A 6,967-nucleotide genomic window follows, 5' to 3' on the forward strand; every position below is an offset into this window, starting at 1 on the left:
CCAGGTGTGAAAATTCTGACGTACGTCTCACCTGCGTGTGGCCGCCGACGGATCGCGATCAGTCGTACGTAAGTCCGGTGTGTTTTTGACCACAACTAGCTACAAAGCAGGGAGGACCTCTGTGGCCGAGTCAGTTGCGTCAGGGCAGCACAATTCGGCAAGCCAGGGCGCGGAGACCACACAATAGCCTACGTGTTCGGATATCCCTCCAAACTACATACACGAAGCAGCAGCACTGTGATTCTTTGCAGACGACACTTGTGTAGGTACCGTAACGAGGTAACCGCTGAAGTACTGGTGCAGCAACGTCAGTGGAGAGTTTTATATATCCACAGCCACAAATTTAGTGTGAAGTGAGTCGTCCTTCACACTCAAATAAAGGATTCCGACCAGCCCTGAAGGCACCACAGCCCGGCCACTGACTCAGCTCAGTAAAGTAAGACGACTAGGCGGATCACCTGAATCGGCGAGGTGAGCTGACCCGAAAAACTTTTCCAGCGCGCCGGGAGAATTCCGTCAGGACCCGCGACCCGCTTCCAGTGGCGAACCGGGGCAGTCTGTTGTCACAAGCTGTCGGAATGCCTACACGTGTGGGAGGGAAGGGGCGGGGGCCTAGTGTGTGGGGAGGAGTGAGAAACTACTCATCCCTTCTCTCATTGTCACCTACGCGATAATTGACACGTTTAGAGTCACGTGGTGCGGTGACGTCAGGACGTGCCCTCGGTGGGACGTTCCTCGCCTTGGGCTTGATTTTTGCACGGATGAGCGACTTTAAAGGCAGGATCAACGGTAGAATAACAGTTTGCTTCGCTACTTCAACGCGTGGCCTTCAGCAAGTCATTAACGTGCAACTCAAAACAGCGCCGCCTAGTGTCCCATATAATGCAATGCAGCATGTACTTTCCCAACATCTTTACAGAATGATTGATTTACTAGTAAATGTGTCAAGGCCTAGAAGTGGGCAGCAGAAATCTCTTCCATACACATATCTGTGAAAATCATGGGAATCATAGAATATTTCTGCATAGCGATAGAAAATTGACGTGAAATTGGGCTTGGTAGCAGTGGGCGCTGTGAAATTGAAAAGATGATGTAAACCTAATATTTGTAATGAGCGTCCGGTCAGGCGATCCCCCACCCAGAGTTCCCCAGCAACTAGTAGATAGTTCCAGATTCGTTCAGGATACTAAGTATACAAATGACAAATACTACACGTTCACTCCCTGTTCTCGGAAGCTGTAGGATTGGAGTCAAGTACTAGTTTTACAGTGAGTCATTTTTAAAGTGCACGTCAGCATTGATAGTGTGTGTTTAGTCCAGTCATAGATCGGATAGAGTCCAACAAAATGGCGAACGTGAAACTCATTTTCCCACGAAACAAGGAAGTCTGATTCTAATTTTACAGTCTGTGACAGTTTGAAACGGCTTTGCATAGCTGCTCTACATCTAGCCAAGAAGTTAAATACTTTTATTTAACCTTCTTGATCTAGCCAAGGAGATTCATTCAACCCACAGCAAGACCTGTACCTTTTCTATGAAGATTTTCTTTTTCTTGCTTGAAGATGCGTTGGCTATTACTAGTACTACCTCTCCATTGCAAATCACACAACAGTGACGTGTTTACGATAGAACGTTAGTGAATTGCTACACCGATAATCACTTTCAGACGAGCGTCCCAATTGATTTGAGGCGCTGGCTACCGTGAAATGAGGAGAGAAAACTTGAGCCATCTTGAGTTCTTTACATCTGGCAAAAAGCCTCCCCACTGTTTTCCAATCTGAACGGTAATTACTTCAATTAATCGCCTCATCAAAGGAGATTATGTCATTGATGGGTAAATTGGGGTGAGAATAGTTGAAGAATAACAATAAGGAGAAATGAGGTGGTTAGTGGAGACCGCCAGCGATGAGATCTACTCTTACAGCTCATTATTGTTTTCGTATGAGGATAAGCTACTAGTATCCCAGAGGAAGATATATTTCTAACCTTCTGTGGATTCCGATTTGAGCTTTCATGAATAAAGAATGGTCCAAGCAGACAAACAAACAAATCAAGGCAAGAACAAAGCTTCTAAATGCTAGACCACAAACCAAGCAAGCACTAGCATCCGCCTAAAAATGGAACGCGTGATCAAGCTTTAGTTATTTCCGCAATAGTTTTAACAAATTGGCATATATGGTTCTTGTTATGCCCCCTTCTGTTTTGCTTTATCAAATCACGTAACGGGCTAGTCCATTGTCAAGTTACTGGAATAAGGTAACATAAAAGCATCATTTCAGTTTGCACAATCAGATAATATTAAGAGGAGTCCTACGAAGTGACAAGATACTAAGTACCATGAAGGCAGTGTGTTGTAAATTCGTGATTGATACTTGGACCACACCTTGGTTTTACCTCAGGTGAGAAGATGTACCGGAATTGACAGACCACCACAGGTAGCGGGGTGTGTCAGCGTGCCATAAACATCGCATCAGCAGTAGTTTGTTTGTCTGTTTGTGTTCGTTATCTTTTAAAGAGCTTTGGCCTTTTGAACAGTGCCCCATCGCCCCCGGGAATTCCTTTTACTCATAATATAAGAGATGCCCACGTTCTTCTTGTTTATCACAAAACAACTGTGGTTTCATTTGCCCACGGCGTCATAACATCATAACGACGGAGTAAAATGTCTTCTGGGAATGGTCACGGCAGCGGAAGGATATCGTGTTTTAAAACACTCCCTGACTTGTGACTCTTACCACGCCGGAAAGCGCCAATATCAATGTCATTTTATAAATAGAAATTCCTTCCCTTTCGAAGGCTGAATCTTTCAAAAGAAACAGATAATTACAAATAAGACATATAACTTCCAGCCATTAAATAGTGATTGCCATTACTGATCAGTACTCAAGGTGATCACTAGACCATCAAGGACGAACTGAACGACCTCTATTTGACCTTCTGCAACCCATTTCTCTGTCTGCACTTTGAAGCTCCGCCGTGTAATGTGTCTGGTCCTGTGTTAGGACGGGGTGTTTGCTGGGGTTCCTACGACAGGACAAGAAAAACACACACAAACACACGGGCATGATCGGAAACAATTACACCGGACAGGCGGGGGTGGGGAAAATACAAGTTCAAGGGAAGGGGTGATATTTCTGCCAATGATTTCAAGATAATGTTCTTTTGAATGAGAACATCTGTAGTACACTATGTATTGCCTTTCTCGGAAAAAAGGGTAAACGATAAGTATCTTGCCAGTTACCGCAATAAAAGAAGTATTGCCAGTCCAACCTATTATGCTCCAATGGAGACAGGCAAATGCCATAGTAAATGACTTGTGTGCTAGATTGACAGGTACATATCTGCACATCGCAAGTTCCTGTACTTGTATACTTAGGAGTCTGCAGGAAAGCGTTTTAACACTTGTTCTAGAAAGTCTTGCCCAGTATGTCTAATCTCCAAGCAGATCCTAGGGTGGCAAAAGACAGTAACAAATTGGCCAGGCAGTAGTAGTATCCATTGGCCAGAGAGGGTCCAATACGCCACCCAAGCCTGGCCAATATGAAACAGTACTGTCTTTTGCCACCCTACGATCTGCTTGGAGATTACAGTTCGTTCCGAAATAACCACCAAAGGGTTCCCAGTATTCAGAATACGAAACCACAGACTCGTGAGGCTGCCACATCAGCAGTTTACTGGTGAGCTGGTAGATATATAAAACCCACAACGTCAGCTGGCTACCGGCCAGAGGGCCCCTTGTCTGACTCTGAGTGAGTCATGCAGAACTTTGCTCAAACTTGCCACAAGTCTGGCACCGACACACCACGGAAAACAGTCTGGTAAGCGGTGGTGGTCGGTGACTTACTAGTAACATCATGTGATATACTGACGATAAGTCTGGACGTTTCTCAATCATTGACAAACATACTAGATATACCATACAGTACGTATAGCAGATTCTATTATGTACTGTAATCTTATATTATGTGCATAATTATATCTTATAATTATATCGAGATGCAAGGGAAAGTTGATGCACATATCGTCAAAAATTTGCATTGGTTCTTGCACAAATTTTAAGACTTCTTAGTTGATAGCCTCTTCAATGCTTCGGAAGCGGGTGAAAACAGTAGTAATTGGCCTGATATAGACAGATAATATGCCAGGGGAGTTGGTCCTCTAAAGGAGTACATTTGCCGCTTCCGAAGCCTGGTAGAGGCTGCTTAGATGAAGAGAATTGCACTAGTCTGAGTTGATTGAGTAGAGAAACCAGGTCAGGCGTTTCTAGATACTCTACATGCCTGCGTCTTATCTGTCTGGGTTAGATCGACTCACGGAAGTTATAAAGACTTTGGTTGAAGGCCAAGTCTTCTGGGACCGACAGTCGGATGTTTCCAACCTGTTTCTACAACAAAGTACCACCGGCTTCTTGCTTTAAAGGCATCCAATGCGATTTCATAGCAGCAAAACTGCAAATATTCTGAACAAGGCGATCTTTATGATATTGAGAAGTACTGCTTCACATTAGCACATTTCAATCAGTATTTCATACTTTGGGTATTTAAACTTCAGAAACAGGCCTCAAGATGAGTCCTGTATTTAATGGACGGTACCCTAAAAATCAGCCAACAGCCCTTCCAGTAACCATTTTCCGTCAGAATTTTGGTAATTTTTGCTCCATGAGGGTCAATATACATTGGGATTATCCGATAGTGTTGTTTCAACTCAGAATGTAGATAAATGTCTAGAATATTTATTGGCTTTGAAAAATCGGGTTCTCCAGCCCTAAAAAACGGCTTTTAAGACAAAATCTTCAAGTGTGAAAAGAATGGAAGACAACGACAGGAAATGCCAGGCTGTCACCTCTTCCTTGGTACAGCCCAGATCTCACACAGACGCTAGACCTTGAAAAGTATCAGTTGTTCGAAAGGTCTGAAAGCTAGCTAGATGACCTCACAAAGGCCTTTGAAAACGGTTTCTTTGAAGGGCGATACAAAATGCAATGTTTATTATTATAACAGCAATTATAATAGCTTTTACGAAAGTCATGACATTTTGATGACCGCCATTTGCGTCACATTGCAAGTTGGCATTTTCTGAAAGTCGTTACTATACGAGGGATAAAAGCCGCCGACTATTATGCGGTACGCGTATATTATAGCCGGCTTACAATTGGTGCCCTTTAAACTGACGTCATAACGATTAACAGTATTGTTCTATTGTCATTTTCACGTTCATTTATCGCAGGCTAATGAAATATCAGTCTATTTGAAGTATAAATTGATTTAACAACAAACAAAATTCGTTTCTTTGCTTAATGTCATTTTAAAAGTTATCAGTAACATCTAAATTTGCGGCAAAAATGTTTTCTGGTTTTATATACAGTCACGTACTGTTTTTGCTACGTCTCCTCTTCTCCTCCAAACCAAAAAGGTCAATGACTGAACTAGACTGTCTGTTACCATGGTAACTGGTGTTGGGTTGTATCATGTTGCAATTTTATAGCAGTAGGGATTTACTAGTAAGAATTAGAACAGACCATATGCGAAGGTAAACATTATGCATTTGCTTTGCAAATGTTACCTTTCTAGTCTTGGTTATGTCTTTATTGGTATCAGTTAAGTTTTGTGTATTACTTGTGTAGTAAGTTGTGAAATGAGCTTATGTGAGTTTGCAATACATAGACTACTTTCCTCTTATATTTTAAGTCAACTTTTATTACTGAAACAATGACATCAAGTACAGTCTAGCTCAAAGCACCAGTAATATACATTGCTCATATAACCTAACTTGAAAACCTATGTAAACAATGTAATGAATATGCATATCATAAATTGGCCTGTTTATTAGTTGCTATAATAGATTCATTGGATGATCATGATTTGTTTATAATTAGCTTTTACGGGGATGCTATGCCTTCTGCAATTGGTATAAAAACACTCATATTTGTTCTAACACCGTAGGAATTTGGGGCTCAATATTATAAAGATAAATATATGAATCTGCTGAACTTGTTTTTCTATTGCCTTTGCTTTTGGCCATTTCTTTTAGCACAACAATAATTACAATAAATACAGATGTAGCTTTTTAGAAATAATTTGTATACATCTAACTAATCAAAGCAGATTAAATGCATCTAGCATTCCTCTTTATTATGATAATTGCACTCTAGCATACAATAACTCAGCTTAAACATATCTACTAATGCAACAAAATTTACATGTGTAATACAATAGGGGCTGAAGCAGGGAGGATTGTGAGTATCTGTATGTGTTAATGTATGTTTGTGAAAATGTTTCTCAATTCTTTTCTGGTCAACTATTCCTCTTGTCTGATGGTTATTCATGCCAGCTTTATTCATGCACAGCTTGTGTGTTTCCTAAATCTCTTTTTTTTTTGCAAGTTTTTATCCTGCCTGTAATCCTACCTGGGCCGTCTCCAATGCGAGCAATGCAGCAAGGGCATTACGTTATACCAAGGAGTCCGACCTAGTCTTAATATCTGATAAATAGAATTGTAATGTAATTTTCCAATGTCTCTGGGTATTGTAATATGACATACAAAATGTTTTGCTTAGGGTCGATGATACACTATGAAAAATGTTATGTCCCAATTATATAGCATTAGATATATTTTGCTACTTGCAATAGCAAAGGTAATTTGTGTAACAATTTAAACAAGATGTCATGTTGTAAAAGAAAGGTAATTTGTGCAGAATATTTTTTAAGATGTCATGTTATAAAAAAAATGCCATTCCCAAATTTACGTATATATTTACAGTAGTGTTCCTATCATGTCCCATGCACCAGCTATATTTCATATGAATTGCTATGGTTAATAAGATATACTGCCAGCAGATATCAGGCTTAGACATAAATTCACTATTACCACCACTATTACATAATAGATATGAATAGATATTATGCCTTTTAAATGGAGTGTTCAGTAGTTGTTTAAAACTGGAAGTATGGTGTGTGTTTGACAGGCT

The sequence above is a fragment of the Branchiostoma belcheri genome, unplaced genomic scaffold, assembly GCF_001625305.1.
Source record: "Branchiostoma belcheri isolate BF01 breed outbred unplaced genomic scaffold, Haploidv18h27 scaffold1, whole genome shotgun sequence".
In the NCBI taxonomy this organism is placed as follows: domain Eukaryota; kingdom Metazoa; phylum Chordata; class Leptocardii; order Amphioxiformes; family Branchiostomatidae; genus Branchiostoma; species Branchiostoma belcheri.